Genomic DNA, 17936 nt, shown 5'->3' with positions numbered 1-17936 from the left:
TGTGAACTAGTAACAGGGTGAAAACAACCGAATGCATTCTTAACCAGCACTATAATTAAAGTGGGAGAGCATCATTTTCACAAGACTGAAAGTCTCAAAATGGATGAGTAAGATGAGAAAAGCCTAAAGAACTGTCCTGGAGATGGAATATGATGAGATTATAAGACCACTTTAAGAATTGTTCAGGACAATTATATCCTTAAATTCACTGTAAATCCTGAAGAACAGTTTGAGAATATTACTATACCATTGCTAATGTAACATTTTTAATGTTTTTCCACCCCTACAGCTACTACTTTGCTTCTTAATGTTCAGACACAACCATTAAAATTTACTGTGCTTCCCATGAGAGTAAAAGTGGAACAATTAAGACTGAATGTATATCTGTAATGGGCACAGCAAGCCAAGACATTTAAGAATTAAAACCAGGTTAATTTCTTGGTTTGTGGAAAATTTATACCTGAATCTGCATATCAGATTGTTTCTTCTTTGCTATAGAGCACCATTTGTCAAACTTGGCAACTTTAAGATATATGGACTTCAACTCCCAGAATTTCCCAGAGTGCTGGCTGGGAATTCTGGGAGCTGACATTTACACATCTTGAAATGCCAACTTTGAAAAATGCTGCTATTGAGGAACACCATACAGAAAAATTCATTTGGTTAAGTGGAATGCATGAGCTCAAGAACACTCTGATTCAAGCTTTGTAGATATCCTGATGCAAATTTCAACACAGCACACATTATCACTTGGAAAATTGATAGCAAAAAGGGCAGCATGTAGATTTAATATTTTAAATAAATAAATAAATCACATAGAAAACTGTAAAAACAGACTGTAGTTCAACATCGCTGACAAGAAATAGGTAAAAAATAAGTAAATATTTAAGTAAGCAAATATATATATGTGTGTGTGTGTGTATGCGTATATATATATATATATATATATATATATATATATATATATATATATATATAAAACTATGTTTTTTTAAAAAAAGAAAAGTTGGAAAATGAACAGTAACACCTAGTGGAGGTGAAACATATTTGTTTACAAACTGCTGGCCTTCTGAACATGCATACTGAACTCCATGTTTAAACTTAAGAACTGTTTGCAGAGAAAAAAATCTTGGCCTTTGGCTAATCTACTAAAGTAGAAATTACTAGAAAACTTTTAGATGATTAAATATTTTGGATTGAATCCTGACTTGTTGATAATTACAAGAACCCTGAAAAGAATAACTTTTATAAAATATTATTTTTAGTGGTGCCAGGACAACTGGAAATGTATTGGACTATAAAACTATTATATAAAGATAAGAACTATGTAAAACTTGGTTGTTTGGAACTTAAGATGGGCTGGCTTGATAAAGCCAATTAAAAGACTATGACACCGATGAAAAATTACTTAAAGGGGAGAGATAAAATGGATGTTATATACCTATCTAAAAGTGATAGAAAACTATACTCAACATCTTCTCCTGAATTCCAGTTTGGAATTTCAAAGATCTGCAGGACCAGTGACTCAAGACAAAACAAATACATCCCAGGAGAAAATATACACAAAATGCTGCAAAATAGTCAAATGATAATTGTTTCAAAACATGATGAGATTATAAATAAGCTTGAAAATATAAATGAACATATCTCTAACTTAACTCTACAACTGAATAACACTCAAAAAATTACAACAAAGGATGAACAAATAAGACAACAGAACATAAATTAAATGAAAGTGACTGGTGGACATCTGGTGGACAAAATCGCTCAGATCCGGACTGGTTTGGACTCTGACTGGTCAAGTCAGGCATGGAGGAATCAAGTGGTCTTGAGCATGTTATCTGGACTGAGTTCGATCCTGTTTCCCCCGATGACGTGGACAGGATCATGAGAAGGCTGAGCTCCACCACTTGTTTACTGGACCCGTGCCCCTCCTGGCTGGTTTATGCGGCTCGGGAGGAGACACGAGGCTGGTTCCAGGCAGTAATATCTGCTTCCTTGAAGGAGGGTATCTTCCCTGCCGCCTTGAAGGAGGCGGTGGTGAGACCCCTCCTCAAGAAGCCTGCCCTGGACCCAGCTGTTTTAAATAACTACCGTCTGGTCTCCAACCTTCGCTTTTTGGTGAAGGTTGTTGAGAGTGTGGTGGCGCATCAGCTTCCTCTATTCCTGGAGGAAACTGATTATCTTGACCCGTACCAATTGGATTTCAGACCTGGGTACAGCACGGAGACGGCATTGGTCGAACTGGTGAATGATCTCTGGCGGGCTCGGGACATGGGATGTTCCTCTGTCCTAGTCCTTTTAGATCTCTCAGCGGCTTTCAATACCATCGACCATGGTATCCTACTGCGGTGTCTCAGGGGGTTGGGAGTGGGAGGCACTGTTTTGCAGTGGTTCTCCTCCTACCTCCTGGGCCGCTCGCAGTCGGTGTTGACAGGGGGGCAGAGGTCCGCCCCGAGATCTCTCGTTTGTGGAGTCCCTCAGTGGTCGGTCCTCTCTCCCCTCCTGTTCAACATCTACATGAAACTGCTGGGCGAGCTCATTCGTGGATTCGGGGTGGGGTATCATCAGTATGCTGATGATACCCAACTTTTTCTTTCCACCACGAACCAACCCAGTGATGCACTCGACGTGATGTCCCGTTGCCTGGAGGCGGTCCAGTTTGGATGGGGAGAAACAGGCTTCGTCTCAATCCTGCCAAGACTGAGTGGCTGTGCATAACGGCATCTCGGGTTAACCAGGTTGTTCCATCATTAATGATGGGAGGTGAGGTGTTACCCCCCATTGATAGGGCTCGCAACCTGGGCATCCTCTTGGATTCACGGCTCAATTTTGAAGACCATATAGGAGCCGTGACCAGGGGGGCTTTTGCCCAGCTTCGTCTGGTGTGCCAGTTGCGGCCCTATCTGGACCGAGATGCCCTACGCACAGTCACCCATGCGCTCATGACCTCCCGGCTAGACTACTGCAATGCTCTCTACAAGGGGCTGCCCTTGAGGACCACGCAGAGGCTTCAACTGGTGCAGAATGCAGCCGTGCAAGTTGTTATGGGAGTTTCCCGATACTCCCGTGTAACACCTCTTCTCCGTGAGCTGCATTGGCTTCCGGTTGCCCTCCGGGTGAGATTCAAGGTGCTGGTAATGACCTATAAAGCTCTAAATGGCTTGGGTCTGGATTATCTAAGGGAACACCTGCTGCCAGCATCAACTTCCCATCGTCCTGTGCGCTCCCCACAGAGAGGGCCTTCTCAGGGTGCCGGCGGTTAAGGAGTGCCGGCGGGTGATCCCCAGGGGGAGGGCATTCTCTGTGGGTGCGCCTGCCCTTTGGAATGATTTACCGGTGCAACTTCGGACCACCCCCGATCTGCGTTCATTTCACCAGGACCTGAAAACCTGGTTTTTTTATCTATCAGGCCTGGACTGAAGGGGTTTTAGCTTTTAATATTGTTTTAATTGTTGGGCTTAATTAATTTAATCTATTTTAATTTTATACTATTTTTATATTGTATTTTATGCTGCCCTGTAAACCGCCCTGAGTCCTTCGGGAATAGGGTGGTATAAAAATTTAATTAAATAAGTAAATAAATTAAATATTTAGTTCAATGCATTTGGGTTTCTACTTCAGATACTGTATACTTCCAGAAAAATACAGAAAGGCTGCAATGGAAGAAGCAGGAGCAAAGCAGCTATATAAAGCTGTATACAAGTAGCCTTCATGCTAATAATTTGGAAGAATCTTTCAAGCCAGATTGAAGTAGGACACAAAAGCAAAAATCTGACTCACTCTCACCTTAGAGATAGGCAGAAAATGCTCCAGTGCAAAAGAGGGATTGGATTTTCCAATGAATCAGAACAAGTTCTGATAAACCTTTTAGAAGCCTGTCAGATGAATGTTCAAAAGAATAATGACACAGCAAATGTGCTTTTTTACAACCTTTAGTTAATGAGCAATATTCAGCACCTTACATCTCTAAAGTAATTGAAAGGCTGAGCATTACCTGACCTGTTTCCTTCTTCCATTATGGGTATTCCATCTCCTAAACTCACTTTCAGCATTTTAGTTTATTTGCACATTCCTGCTTTCCCAAAGATCTTTTCCCCATCTGCTGGAGTGGTGGAGTTCTACAATTCAGCATTTTGGAGAAGAGGCTGACATTACAGTTAGCTAAAATATTTAAGACTCTCCCCTAAGGAATCAATAGGAATGCTGACCTTCTGATAATCTGGCTCTGAAAATAATAATGAATCTACTCTTGGAAATCCAGTCTTATATGACTTTCAGGCAGTTTTTCTGACAAGAAAGGATACAAGAGGGGAAAAAAGATATGCAGTAATCCAAACACTTCCCTGAGTGATTTCAGATGGGAGGAGGATCAAAAGCCAAAAGGATATCCTGCCATGTCACCTGTCTGTAGAGAGGAAACAGAGAAATAATGAGGCAGAAATGTCAAACATATGAAGCAGGTTAATATGAACAATACAAAAAACACATGGGCATCTAAGGGGGAAATGTTCTTGCCCACTTTATGTAATTGTGCAAAGGACATAAATTATGCAACTTACATCATTTCATTGATAACAATTCATGTGGCATCATCATCATCATCATCACCAGCCCTACAGAAAAGTATTCCATATTCACTTGTATAGTAGAAATGGTCATTTCTACTAAACTGTGTAATCTTCTACCATAAATTATTATAATAACATATAACACAACTTAACATAATACAAAACACATAGCATAAAATAAAATGTAACAGAAAACACAACAGAAAATAATCTATAATATAATATATAATATATCACACCCTAACAGCCTTTTATTCTAAGATGGAAAAAAAATAGAAGACATTCATTGCATCCATAGCAGTAACTTTGCTAGTGGACAACAGAATTGTGAAGGAGAGGGGCTCAATTCTATAAATGAATCCTTACCTTCAGAGAGTTATGGACATAGCCATGAATAGATGTGAGTTTTCTTCTTCTGAAAACTAAAATTAAAAAGTCAAGAAATATCACACATGTTCCATGAAAACCATAAAAAAAACATAAAAGAAAGTATTTCTGCTGAGAAATTTCTGCTTCTGAGAACCTGTACGTATATATTGGACAGGCCTTCAAATGTACAGGTAATAAAGTACAGGTAATAAAACATGGAAACTTCTCAATTTTTTTCAGAGCAGATTATTGGAGTATTTATTTAAATATGTGCATTTGAAACCAAATCCTATTAATTCATCATGATTATGTGCACACTGAATTGCAATCAGAGCTAGTATTTAAGACCAAATAATTTACTCAGACTTTCTAATTGCCTTTCTAATTTTGTAGAAGTATTTGTATTACTACACTCCAAATATTCTGCCTGCTAGCCAGAATTCCCTTCCTGGCATAGAATTTTCAGAATTTTCATTCATGAGGCTCTATAGATTTGAAATAATAAGAGCAAAATTGCCCATTCTGATCCAGTTTGGTACTGCCTAATGCATGTCTGATTCTAGATTCCATTCAGAGCTGAATTTGATCTGTTTTTATATCCTTAGGAAAAACAACACTTTTTCCTGACCTAAATATTTGTCTTTTATTCCTTAACTACAGATAAACTAAAATAGCTGGAGGCATAATCTGTTTATTCAGATGATAGTATTTGTCGATACGTAAATGTCCACTTGTTCTCAATTAAAAAAGCTTTTAGATTAAATTAAAATTAGGGTTCTCCCAGGCTGTATTGAAGTTACAATTTAAGACAATCGCCTAGAAATAAATTCCACTGATTACTTAATTTTAAGTAAATATACAATATATGTATTTGACTGAACTGCTCACTAATCAAGTTACAATATACCAAACTGCAAAAAAAAACCAACCCTACATTAATATAATTGCTCTAAAGAAAAAATATATCCATTTCATATATTTCGGGAAGCATCATTATAAGCGATGGCATAAAATACAATGCCTCTTCCCGAAGGATGTGTTCTCTAAAAAAAAATATGTGGAAATATAATCTCCTTTCCTCCACTACTGAAAACCAATGCCATATCATCAATCAATAGGAAGATATTCATATCACTGAATCACAGGTCCAGATCAGTTTTATAATTATGTATAAACATTCTTAGTTTCTATCTGTAAAATAAGAATATCATCAGCCAACTTTCCTGTGGCATGAAAAGAATCAATTATGTAATTAGAAGTGAAGTACATTTATTGTAGGTATGATGGGAAAAGGTTATGGAAGTTATAAATAATAACAGTATACTTGGCAAATATTGGATTTGTTCTGTCTTGTGGAAACAAGTCTATTATTGTAAAATTAAATCTTATATATGTAACTATCAGTGATGATATGATTATTAGAAGTTTTTGTTGTCAGTGGGATTTGGAAAAAAATATTGAAATAAATAAGCAGGTACGTATATCACATTGCAGCAGATATATCAAAGCTGTTAATTCATCTATTACAACTATCTACAGAAATCATATTGCATTTGAAATTTTGCTCTTCTCATTGGCTTCCATTCTTGTGAATGTTTTATATCTTCACCAACCTTTTGGATATGGTGTAATGACCTATGAGTAATTTGCCATTTTAATAAGCCTGAATATGGCTTCTTCCTTGAATAGATATTTATAAACCCAATTGCAACGGGGAAGAAGAGGTGGTATTATCAAATCAAATGACTTTAAAACTTTCCTTATTGCAAAACCTATAAAAAGTAGACTTAAACCAAAACTCATTTCAGCAAACTTTTCCACAATATTTGTGCTAAATTAATTTGCTGTGAAATATTAAATCTAGTTCTTTGTTTCAAAGTTACTAATATAGGGAAGGCCTTTCAAAGAAGGAAGAAGACAACTCATTGAACTGTTGCAATTAAATCATTTCTATCACAATACTTGGTATATTGCTTTTAATAAAGTATTCTCAGAGACTTTCAAAATACCCTCGAGATGTTTTATTTTATTAATTTGTTCAGGTGCAAAATGCAGCACTAAAACATTCCTTCCACTTGTTTTGTGGGATGGATAGAGGGACGGATGGATGGACGGAGGTGAGTAGGAAAGCCTGGTGCTGAACAGAGAAAATTTGCATCACATAGGTACGGTAGCTTCTTTTAAATGTGGGGAGGGAGCTACAGAAAACCCGCTAGCTCTTCTGTTTGTTGTTTAGCACATGGATTCTTCTGACAAATTATGGATAAGGCTTTTTTCCTATTATTCCAGACCCATAGGAACATTTAGTAGAACAAAGGAAAGGCTACACCAGTAAAACTTTTCTCAGGGATTCTATACATCAGACATGTCAAACACAAGGCCCGGGGGCTGGATCTGGCCCGCAAAGTGGTTTCATGTGGCCCGCGAAGCCATCCTGGAAACAGTGAGGGAACAGCCCCTGCTGCCTTGGCCCTGGCCTAGAGACCCTCCTTCTGCCAGAGACCCTCAGATCTGTCCCACTCCTGCCCAGGCCCCCATAGGCACCCTTGATGTGAATGATGTAGAGCTGGCCACACCCACCCAGTAGGCCATACGCACTCTAGCCACACCCACGCAGTAGGCCATGCCCACCCAGGCCATACCCATCCGGCCCCCTGAGGGCAACCACAATGCTGATGCGGCCCTCAATGAAATTGAGTTTGACACCCCTGCTATACATACTCCCAGCTCCTCTACCATTTATACTGCTATCCACTGGTCTTTGAAGCAGAGTCCTCACTGCCAATTCAGAAGCACCTCAAGCCAGATCTCTTTGAAACTTTGCATCCAGTCATTGGCTGAATGACTGAATCCACTCTGGGACTCACCCTTACTTTGAAGAAGGGCAGAATTCTTCCTTAAGGTGCTAAGTTTAAAGAAGTTTAAAGACTTCTTTAATACCACCTGGACCAAAAAACACAAGAAGACATCAGACAAAGAATCATCCACAACGTGCAACGTAACAGATAAAATGAAAAACTCAGCCAAAGGGAGAAGAGAGCACTAAAGACACTGAAACAAGGTGAAAGGATTGTCATCCTACCGGCAGACAAAGGCAGACTGGTGGTAGTAATGGACAAAGCTGACTACATCCGCAAAGCTGAAAACCATCTCAATGGCACCAACACCTACCTAATAATCCACAGTGACCCTACAAAACAGCTAGAGAACAAAAGATACCCTAAGAAAAATGAAAAAAAAATAAAAATAGCTAACAGCACTAGAGAGAAAGCACATGCAACTACAAGATTCCTCCACACCCAGGTTCTATGGACTCCCCAAAATACACAAGAATGGGATTCCCTTACGCTCAATTGTGTCGCTATCAGGAACACCTACATACAAACTAGCAAAAACCCTGCAGAGGAAACTTGGACACCTGGTCAATGACTCAACCCGCTCATTAAACTCCCCAGAACAATTTCTCCAATGGATCAAACACACCAAGATCAACAAGGAAGAAATTATGGTCTCCTTCAACATCACCGCCCTCTTCACCTCGACTGACATCGACCTGGCGAAACAAACCATTCACCACCTACTCACTAAACACCATACCCACAAGGATGATGCCACTACAGAACACTCCATGCCCACAGAAACCATCATGAAACTCCTGGATCTATTCCTCAACACATACTTCAAGTTCAAAGGGAAAATGTACAAGCAAGTATAAGGTACCCCAATGGGATCACCCATATCAGGCCTAATAGCAGAAGCAGTCATGCAGTGACTTGCATCCATAGCTCTACCCACCATCCAACCAAAATTCTGGGACATGTGATGTTGATGACAACTTCATCATCATCAAATGCTCCCAAATTGAAGAAACACACTGCCTACTTAATAACATATTCCCTGGGATCAAGTTTACATGTGAAGACGAAACAGACAACAGGCTCCCATTCCTTGACATCAACATAAGGAGACTGGACAGTGGAGAACTGGAAACCTGCATTTACTGCAAATCCATGCACATGGACCAGATCCTCAGCTTCACAAGCAACCACCCCACCACATACAAAAGGAGCTGTGTTCAGACCCTCTTCAGAAGGGCCAAGACACACTGCAGCACCACAACACTAAGAAAAGCAGAAGAGAAACAGCAACTTGATGTATTTCTTCGTAATGGCTATCCAAACAAACTTCATATTCCACCACACAGCATCCAAACCACAACACACCACATAGCCAACCACCACACAAAAACTAACCCTACCCTACACAAAAGGAATGTCAGAAATGACATCCAGAATTCACCAACCCCTAGGAATAACAACAGCCCACAAACCCACTGCCACAGAACTAAAGATAAGATACAGAAGGATGACAGAAACAATATAATCTACAAAATAAACTGTAATGATTGCAACCAATTCTATGTGGGACAAACATCACTTCAATTGAAAACCAGGATCCATGAAAACTAGCTGGCAGTCAAATGCTATGATCTCAAATCCTTAATCTCTACTCATACTGACACCAAACAATACCAGTTCGATTGGAGCAACACTAAAATCATCGGCCACACTACCACCCATCATGCTTGCAAGTTCATTGAAACCTGGCACTCCACAAGCAATCCCATCAGCAGACACATTGACCTACAACCAGCCTATGAACACCTCAGAATCCAAATCAACCACACAGCCAACCAGAGGCAGCACCAGCCCTCAACCAGCCCACACAAGCCCCCCTCCCCCTCCCACCATCAGTTCATCTCCCAATGACCCTGACCTGATGTAACCTCCCTAGCTCAATCCTCCTACTGATGACCAGGGCATTTTTTGTCATAGAACCCTCACAACGGAGTTCCGGCACCTTTTTTGAATGGAACCTTGTAGGGTAGGCAAGGCGAGTTGTATGACATGTGTAAGTCCCAGCACCTTTTTTTTTCAAAAAAAACCACTGCTGATGACTCATACCTGACCCTTCACAAGCCACCCGCACCTGAAGCCCTTATAAACAGAACACCAACATCCCCTAAACTCCACAAAGATGTTATTTAGCCTGGTAACAAAATGTTCGGAAACCAACCACAAGCTCAGAGAACAAACCTTAACCCTCATCCTATACCTGAGCTATAGATATTCACCACTACTGCAAAGACTTCTTAAGAAACTTCCCCTCGATGTTTCAATGGACAATTATAACCTAATCTATAACCTATTTGGGGTATGGTAAATGAGTGTTCAAATTCAGGCAAAAAACAGATTATCTTGACCATTTTAAACTGCTCCCAGGCATAAGGGTTGAAACTGTACTGGTGAGCCTGGTGGTGATCTTTGGGAATCAACAAAGAGAGTAAAACTAGGTTGTTTAAAGTTTTGATTTTACTAATCATGGTATCCTACTGAGTAGTATGAGAGATCTGACATGAAATTAAAACATGACAATTTTGGTCTGACTAAACTAGTAGGATTTTCAATAAAAGAGAATATAAATAGCCCAGGGTTAAACTGTGGAGTCCTTGGTGCTCTCTGAGCTTAGTAAGATTTTCATAAAATATATAATGTGACATTACTTCACACACACGCACACGCACACACACACACACACCATTTTAACAGTTTTCTGGAGCTATTACAAGCTATAAGAAGCAACAGAATATTATGGGATAATTTCTACAAGAACCAGTTCTTGAAATTATCATTCTAAAGTAATGCAAAATCCATGCAGAAGCATATTAAATGCTGCTGAGATATCCAGGTTCACATTTCATGCTTTCATCCTGATACGTAGGTTACCAAGGCAACCAAGACAAATTCCACCCCAACTCCAAACAGATTGAATTAATTCAGGTAATTCATTTCATCCCAAAGCACCTAGATGTGTTACAATATACAACATATCTACAAATTTTCCCATTCTTGCTGTTGAAAAAATATTTTTTTAAAAATATTGAAATTATGATTTTACTTCAAGAACAAACTGTCATGTCTATATAAAAAAAGCAGAACACAGATAAAAAAAATCAAAGCTTGTCTATGAAAATCACAAAGATTGAAGACAAGTCCCACAGTGTAAATAAGATAATTTTATTTAAACTTGATTTCTTTGCTGGATAAAATGTATTAGTTATCATAAAAACAGTAAAACACTACAGGTAGTCCTTGACTTAAAACAGTTTGTTTAGTGACCATTCAAAGTTACAATGGCACTGAAAAAAGTGACTTAGGACCGGTTTTCACACTTACAACCATTGCAGCCTCCCAATGGTCATGTGATCAAAATTCAGACACTTGGCAACTGACTATGATGGTTGTAGTGTGCCAGGATCATGTGATCACCTTTTGCAACCTTCTGACAGGAAAAGTCAATGAGGAAGCCAGATTCATTTAACAACCATGTTACCAACTTAACAACTGCAGTGATTCACTTAACAATTGTGGCAAGAAAGGTTGTAAAATGGGGGGAAATTCACTGAAATGTCTCACTTAGCAATATACATTTTGGGTTCAATTGTGGTGGTACATTGAGGACTACCTGGGAAGGGTAGGAGAGGGGAGGTGAGGGAAGGACAGAGGAGAGGAGAGGAGAGGAGAGGAGAGGAGAGGAGAGGAGAGGAGAGGAGAGGAGAGGAGAGGAGAGGAGAGGAGAAACAGAATTGGATTGGGAGCGCTTATCCAAGCTGGCAATTAACAAAAAAAAGTAAACAGGCAGTGTTAAAATTATATGCTACATTATTTTATTCTTGTTCAAAACCATATTTTAATTTTTGCTGGGATATTACCACTGTAAGGGATATGTCATGCCATTCCATCACTGAGGATCTGAATCGACTTCATGAATTTCCTCAAGCATCCATAATGTCTCAGAACGATCCAGAGAACCTCCATGTTTATAGTGTCAAATGCCTTTGTCAGGTAAAAAAGACAGAGTAAAGTGTTTTGCTTAATGCACTTCTGAACTTGCCTCACAGAAAGTATCAAATCTACAGTATTCTGTTATGACCAAAAGCCACACTGTGCCTTTCCAGTGATGATGTTGATGATCCACAGCCAGCTTTTAACTAAGCAGAACTAATAATATATATGGCTATCAAGTGAAGTAATGACGGACAAGTATGAATATGAGCATCCATGTGTTCTATAAAAAATAGCAGATTGGAATCTTTTTGGCTTCTAAGAAATCAGACTTTTAGATAATGAAGAAGAAAATTGAGAACAAGGTGACCTTCAGGCCATTTCTTTGAAGGCTTCAGAGGCTTATTAAGATGTCAATTCTCAAGCATTTCTTGGGCAGTGACTGCAGTGAAGCAGTGGCCTTTGCAAATGATTTTTAGTGAGAAATTCATTAACAAGAGAGGAAAAGTGAAATCTAACTTTGTTTTTAATGAATAAGTTAGCAATTTATGTGATAGATGAAGCCTCAAATAGTAGAAGACATTTCTCTTGTAAAAATGAAAAACCTCTTTTGTAAATGCATACTTTACTCAAAGACGGTATTTCAAAGCACTTTGACAATGATAACTGCTGTTGAATTGTCTTCATCATGAGGACACCTTTGCCATACATTAGCCCAAGCCAGGCAGTCCATAGCCAATTAATTCCATATTCCCCACTTCGTTTGCACTCCCCCAGGAATTCTCAAATTGCATCATTATACTTGTGTTTTAAAGCAAAAAAAGGAAGGGACAATATACATGCAAGATGTTTGCAACTTACCTCCCCAACCCCTGGAAAAAAAAATGCAAAAATGGGGGAACAAAAATCAGCCAAACTTCCTAGTAACATGACCACATCACTGCCAGAACTTCTGTGGCCATCAGATGCTAAAGGAATAATAAAATAGAAAGTGAGTATCACATAATTTTTTTTCCCACTTTAGCCTAATTTTAACTTCTCCTTTTCTTAAAAAAATTATTTCTGGTGGATAAAGTAGTTTTATTTATTTTTAATTTAGTTTTTAGAATATTTTAATACAGTTATTAGAATATTTATATTCACATGTTTATAAATTCAAGACATACCATATTTAGACTATTTCATCTTTAATATCTTTATAACCAATACCAGATTAATTCTTTTTTAAGAATCTTGGAAATAAAGGCTTGATTTTAAAGGAAGATGATATCTTCATCCTTTAATAATTAGTAACACAACTTCTGATTTTTCACGATAGGAGAAAAAAGTAGATTTACTTGAAGTTCACAGGGAATGAAAGGGCAGACTACTTTTATACATCTCTTATAACAGCCTTAGGATTATTTTTTTAAAATCAGTCCTGAATAAATTAAGGAAAGGACACAGTAATTGTTTCTGATATATCTTTCAGAGATCTAGTAGGGGTAAGTCAGTGGTGGAATTCAAATATGTTCTCTGTGTGGATGCCACTTCCAGAAATCCAACAAAAAATTAGTTACCGGTTCTGCCGAAGTGGTGTGAACTGGCTGAATCCCACCTCTGGGATAAGTACCAAAACGGATTCACATTTGAAATAGAAGTTTGGGCATAACCATAGCTTTATAATATCTTTTTGCTGGAATAATATTCACCAGCTAGAAAAATAAAATATTTATTGTATTCCGGATTAGTTTGGAGGAAATAAAAATAAATCTTTTTAAAGCATTTTCTCAAACATTTGATGGTCTCTAAAATGGCAGCATAATGTTACCTCTTCTCCCTTTCAGCCCATCTTCTTCCATTTCTTTTAAAATATAATACTGCTTTTGTGCTTCTGTCTCAAAGTACAACATGCAACATTTCAAAATACAACTGGAACAATTAAAATATCCTTGAAATTTCTTCAGTTGCTGCCTAATCTAGAAAGCTTTACAAACGAAAAACTGCTCCTGCATTTTATTCAGTTCAAAGATGATTAAATAACATGCCTGTTAAAATAATGTCTATTCGTAGACTTTGAGCTGTCTAAGCCTTCCCTACTGAACAGTACAAAAGTATTACAAGGAATTTGTTGTTCACTTTCCCAAAGGACCACAAAGATTAAGACAGTCAACAGGAAATCTATTATACAATGAGAACCCAGGATCTAACCAATAAAGCCTACTTAGACTCCATCTTTTGGTTAGCAAGCAAAAAGTTCATATCATTAACAAGGAAGCACATTCTCAAATTAATTCCTTTCCATCCTCTTTATCCACACTTGATCTTATGGAAAAGGATGCTTGCTCTTTGCCTGTCATGTTATTAATCCAAGGCCACTTCTTTTACCTTTCTTTTTTTTTTCCAGGTACACAGCAAGACAGCTCTTGGACTCTTCTCCACATAGGATGTAGCTAGCTAGGTGCTAGGCTTTGCCTGTTTTTATAATGGATTTCCTGACAGTATTCTTTTCTTTGCCTTTGGAAATTCTCAGTCATCCAGGTCATGGGTGTGTGTCCCAAGGGTGTTTTTCCAAAAGGCAATTGAACTTTCTTGGCTTTTTTTTTCCTTTGAAAATGTTTCGCTTCTCATCCAAGAAGCTGAAATGATCAAACTTCTTGGATAAGAATCAAAATGTTTCCAAGGGGGAAAAAAACAAGAAAGCCAAATTGCTTTTTGGAAAAACACCTTTGATATTCCTTTCTTTATAAACCTGCTCGGTAATTATTTTTTCTTCTCTCAGGAATGCTCAGAAGCCTGCAGAACAATAGCCTCCTGTTCAACAATAGACAATATAACTTTGGGAGGTGATCAATTCTCTTTTGCTGGAATTGCTTCAACAGATGTCTGGGAAGGGAGTGTTATAGTGGATTTGCATTTGGCCAGGAGATTGGACTATCTATGAGGGCAATTCGGAAATAAACCTCCATTTGGTTATCAATGACAGACACTCGCAGATGCAGAACTTTTATTAGACACATTAGAAAACTACAACATTACATTCTTTTTTGACATAATTGCCATTCAAATTGAGGCACTTGTCATAACGTCTTACAAGGTCTGAAATTCCTTAGTAGTAGTCACTTGGTGACAAATCTGGGCTATGGGTGGGTGATCAAAAACGTCCCAATGGAACTGCTTCAAAAGCTCTTGGGTGCGTCTAGCAGTGTGTGGGCGAGCAACCAACCCCACACCGAAAGTCAGCATGTCCCGACGCTTGTTAAGGATGGCTCGTCTGAGTTTTCATAACATTTCACAGTAGACTTCTGAATTGATGGTCGAACCACATTCCATGAACTTCACTAGCAATACTCCTTTGGCATCTTCACATTTGGCAGGATTTTCTATAGCACCACTTCCAGTGTGGTGTTGGTTCACCATAATGCTTGCCCATACACCGCTAGATGCACCCAAGAAATTTTGAAGCAGTTCCTTTGGAATATTTTTGATCACCAACACCCCTATAACCCAGATTTGGCACTGAGCGACTACTGCAAAGGAATTTCACACCCTGTAAGACATTAAGACAAGTGCCTCAATTTGAATGATGATTATGTCGAAAAGTAATGTTGTACTTTCTAATGTGCAAAATAAAAGTTCTGTATCTGCAAGTGTCTGTCATTGATAACCAAATGGAGGTTTATTTCCAAATTGTCCTCATAATTTCTAAAGTCCCTTCCAACACATATCATGTCTTCAAAAAGGAACTGTTAAAAGAAATTGTGCAGAGAAACATAGTTTCTGATATTTTGCTACCTGAAACTTCAGAATTAGAATGGAGTCAACTAGCTGTTGCAAACTACAGTCTTAATCAAAGACAGATAGCTTTTTATATGGTATACAACTTAATACAATATGTTAGGCTAACCTGCTGTGAGTTAATTAATAAACCATAATGAAACAATAGCTTACTGTAATGTGCAAAACCAGCCATTTTGTTATTGTCTCAAATACATATTTATTTCAGTTGATTTCTACATCAATTTGAAAATTCAACCAAAAAAATCTGCACAAATTCTTTTTGAAAATTTCATTCACATTTTTCTTAATTGATATTCTTCTCACATCCATTCTTGACATAGCGTATTTTCCCTCAAATTTCCCCTTCGGTAAAAGCCCTGTTTAATATGTTTTCCTATAAAAGAGTCATTTTTGTGCTCAATTTATGATTTTAGAATTATGAAATGGACAAAGGCATTCTGATTAAGTTTTAAATTTGGAAGGGACAAGATACTACATGCACAATTCAGACCAAGTCCATTCCTAAGTACAAAACAGAAGAGGAAAAATTCCAAGTCCCATCAGGATATTGCCTGATCAATAGGATCTTTGCTTTGTCTAGAATTAACACTATCTTGCCCATTCATTACCCACTGTATTTTATTTTATTTTTAATGTACATCTTGCAAAATGGAGTTTCCAAGTAACATTAAATATTGGGATATGAGGAAGCAACAGTTGGTTCACAAATGTGGGGTTGATGTCCAATTCTCCACCCAATTTGCCAAACTGTGTTCTGGTTTTTCAAGGAATTATTGACAGGAGCAACTACCTGAATGATAAGCAATGCGCAAGCAGAGAGAAATTCCTTTTCAAGCCATACTCATACACAGAGACGAGAAAGTTAGGATAGAAAGTCCCAATAGATTTGTGATCATTTATTGCCCACTCAGTTACTTTCTTTCAGTCTAGCATTTCAAAATTGTGTTTATTTCAAGACTACAGAGAATGACATCTTAAAGTAGCCGTACATTAAATTGTTTTCCTGAGAGGGAGAGAATTTTTTTAAACATGCTATTTGGACATTTAACCTAAGTAATGCTGCCATCTAGTGACAACTTGCTGTAAAATGTATATTTAAAACCATATCTATATCTAATCATATATACAACTGTCTGTACCTATCTATCCACATTCCATGTCAACTTTCTATTTTAAATATTGGAAAGCAATCTTTATATTTTTCATTCATTCTAACTACTGGATAATTTTGATGTTAGAAAGAGATTATCTTTTTTAACCACCTTTTTCTAGACAGAGGCTTAAAGTTCTGTCTCACTACATTTTTGAAATATTTCAGTCTTTCTTAATACACTGGAATGATACTGCTCCTTAACTTTTTACAGCTGAAATTTAGAAGCTGTTAAGAAGGGAAGAAAACAGCATGTTGTAACATGTAGCAATAAACATTCTATTACATAGATGGAGAATTCACTACCCACAGTACCTTGAAAGTAGATTTAAAATATAGTTATTTACCAGAGACAACTTTTTTCCTATTGTTTTACTCTAATCCAAATATATAATGTAATTCTTTCATTATTATGCAAGAGGTATTTGAACATTCCTGAAATCAAAGGTAATTCAGAGAATATTTTCATTCTCTAAATGAAAAAAAAATATCCAGATCATTATTCATCAACAAACAGAAATAGATGAATGTGTTAGATATGACTAGCATTTGTATCTACCTAGCTCTTTAAAATTATCTGGAAAATAAGCCCTTTACTTCACTGACATTTCTCAGTTGTGATAACTGAAAGAAATAGCAGAGTCCCAGAACATTTCATCCTGACTGGATGAAAAATAGTATGGTTATAAATAATGTAAAACTACTTAGCTCTCTTACACAAAAAGAAGGCATGAGAAAAATGAAATTTAAGGGGAGGGCTCACATTCATAATCTTCTACAGAATTTAGTAATTAATTAATTGGTGGTTTAATGAAAATCAATGAATCCATGAATATTGCAAGGACCTCGGTACAACTGCTAAGGTTTTCCTTTGTAATGCACTTCTTACAATATAATTGAACACAACTGTTCAATTATATTGTAAGAACTGCATTACAAAGGAAAACCTTAGCAGTTGTACCAAGGTCCTTGCAATATTTCTGACTTTTTCCATTAAGAATTTATTTCACCTTATCAGAGAGGCATAAAAATATTATAAGGCAAGAGGTAAGCAAGTTACAGCTAAGTTCTTACATGTGTCTCATATCATATATTAAAGACATTGGATATATTATATATTATTATAGATATATAATATTTTAAGGGCATTAGAAATTTTCAAAAGTTTGAAAAGCCACCTGGTGAGTTTATCTTCATTCTTGAGCAAAAGAAAAATGAATG

The 17936-nt window shown here is 37.5% G+C and overlaps 1 protein-coding gene and 1 long non-coding RNA gene across 2 annotated transcripts in view; both read right to left on the bottom strand.

Moving 5' to 3' along the window:
• GALC (galactosylceramidase) overlaps positions 1 to 17936 on the bottom strand; it is a 782116-nt gene that overhangs the window by 704131 nt on the left and 60049 nt on the right. The gene's annotated exons all lie outside the window — the stretch shown is intronic.
• LOC310631913 lies at positions 4315 to 11775 on the bottom strand. Its single transcript, XR_014490743.1, has 3 exons — positions 11713 to 11775; positions 4938 to 4993; positions 4315 to 4408 (listed from the first exon to the last, which is right to left on the bottom strand). It is a non-coding gene; the product is annotated as an uncharacterized lncRNA (long non-coding RNA).

Source organism: Vipera ursinii, assembly GCF_947247035.1.
Source record: "Vipera ursinii genome assembly, chromosome: 1".
Classification (NCBI taxonomy): Eukaryota; Metazoa; Chordata; class Lepidosauria; order Squamata; family Viperidae; genus Vipera; species Vipera ursinii.
This window is presented reverse-complemented; position numbering and strand designations above follow the sequence as displayed.